Below are 2,500 nucleotides of genomic sequence, written 5' to 3' on the forward strand. Positions count from 1 at the left end.
GCTCCCAATACCCAGTTCGAATCCTGCCCAGGGCCGAAATTATTTCGGTATTGCTTGACCTCGGGTCGTTACTCTGACTCTCGTGGGCGGGGAGTTGGGTGTGTGTGTGTGTGCAAGGTCATAGCATTACCCATAGATCGGACCTACGAGCTCTGAGCTCTCTTCTAGGAGGGAAATAGCTGTCGATCACGAGTCCAACACGTGATCCAAAGACCAAGTGAATACACAAGCATTACCCATAGACCGGTCATACGAGCTCTGAGCTCTCTTCCGGGAGGGAAATAGCCGTCGATCCCGAGTCCAACATGTGATCCAAGGACCAAGGTGAATCACACACACACACACACACACACACACACACACACACACACACACACACACACACACACACACACACACACACACACACACACACACACAACTTCTTGTCTGCCAGAATTGGAGTGCCGGCTCGCAGTGCAACGATCCTGAATTATTCACCCCTGGGCGGGACTCGAACTCTAATCTCTGAATTAGCGATTGAGAGCGATACCACTGCACCGTCGAGTATGCAGACCTCTTAGCCGCCCTCTAGTCAATTGTCATGATGTTTCGTCGTGTTTAATCTATCTTCGAACAATCCTTGGAAGATACTTTTGTCCTTCGCTGTACATTGTTTACCTCCCCTCCCCTCCACTTCATATTCCTTTATTTCCTGTCCTTTCATCTTGCTGCTCTCTATCTCTACTGCCTCCTCGTATACGTAGTTGTCTCGCGCATACAGCAGATCCCAAGTTTCATTATCTCATTCCCTCTTTCACCTCCCCAGCAGTCTCCTCCGGCCCTGTATTATGGTGGTATGATGGAAAGGTGGAGTCGTTTTTTTTTTTTTTTTTTTTTTTTTTTGGAGGGGGGGGAGAAGAGGATCTTTTTTTGGGGGGGAGGAGAAGGGGAGGGTCTGAACCCTGCCGTTCTCCTCAAAAACGTATTGGGTTATCATAAATATCCACTTTCTAACCTTTAGGAGAAGGTGCAGCCTATGCCTAATCCAAGAAGCGTTAAGTAACTTCAGCCTATGCTCTGCGGGGACTATTGTGTCAGGGGACAGTCACTGCTGGGAATCGGGAAGGAGTGCGAGACTCGAACCCACAACTAAGACAATGCGAGACCAGTATGCTTACGATGGCGCCACTAGTGTATTGTATTCTATATACTGCAAAATAGACCACTTGGAAAAAGAAACTAACGAAGCAGAGCGCTTTCGTATATTAAATTCAGTGCAAAAGAAGATGTAATATACGAAAGCGCTCTTTTTCGTTAGTTTCATTTTCCAAGTGGTCTACTTTGCATAAGTGAACACACGTGCCCATGTTCTTATTAGCATTCTAGATATATACTAACTAATGCTGAGTTCAACTGACGGAGGTTCCTTTGTCTGAGGAGGTTTATCAACCTCATAAGATCCTGACCTCCCCCTCTGGTCATTCTCTGTTCTTCCCCACTTTTCCTCCTCATCTTCCTCCTCCGCCTCCTCCTCCTCCTTCTCTTCCTCCTCCTTCTTCGTCTTCTCTTCCTCCTGCTCTCCCTCCTTCTCCTTCTCTTTCACCTCCTTTCATTTCTCCCCCTATTGTTCTTCCTCTTCTTCCTCCTTTTCTTCCTCCTTCTCCCTTCCTCTTCCTCTCCCTCCACTTCTTATCTTCCTGCTCTTCCTCTTAATCATCCTTTTCTTCCAAATTCTTCTCCTCTTTCTCATCCTCTTCCTCATCCTCCTTATCATCCCACATATCCTTCTCCATCTGCCCTTTCTCCTCCTCCTCCTCGTCCTTCTCGTCCAAACCTCCTCCGCCACCACCTCCTCCTCCACCAAATACTAATCCTTATGCTCCCCCTAATCCTAATCCCAATCTTAATTCCTCTTCATATCCTATCGTCTTCTCTTAATATCTTGTTTCTCCCTCTTCTCGTTTGCTCCATCTTCCTCTTTTCCTCTCTTTCCTCTCTCTTTCTTTCATCCCTTTCTCCAATATTTTACTTTAGAGAATTCTACCAACATTTCACGCGCTGAGATGTTCTTCATTTTATTTTTCTATTTCATTCGCTTCTGTCTGAATTTTTTTCTTTTCTCTGATTTTTTCATTCCCATAGTTACTGTCTTTCGTTCTCTCTCTCTCTCTCTCTCTCTCTCTCTCTCTCTCTCTCTCTCTCTCTCTCTCTCTCTCTCTTGAGAATACCCATAAGAAGATTAACAACCTCCTCAATGCTGTCGAATTTAATAACACATGTCTACAAGAGAATCTGCTCCCTCAATATTTATATAATATATATACAGTATATATATATATATATATATATATATATATATATATATTTACATATATATAAATATATATATATATACAGGTATATACATATATATATACATATACACATACATAGATGTATATCAAATGTGAAATTTGCAAATGTCACGATGAGTGATTTCTCTTTGATTCTCTCTCTCTTAGCTGTACAGACGCATAGT

This window comes from Oratosquilla oratoria, chromosome 16 (genome assembly GCF_046742065.1).
Source record: "Oratosquilla oratoria isolate Oo_2021 chromosome 16, ASM4674206v1, whole genome shotgun sequence".
Taxonomy (NCBI): domain Eukaryota; kingdom Metazoa; phylum Arthropoda; class Malacostraca; order Stomatopoda; family Squillidae; genus Oratosquilla; species Oratosquilla oratoria.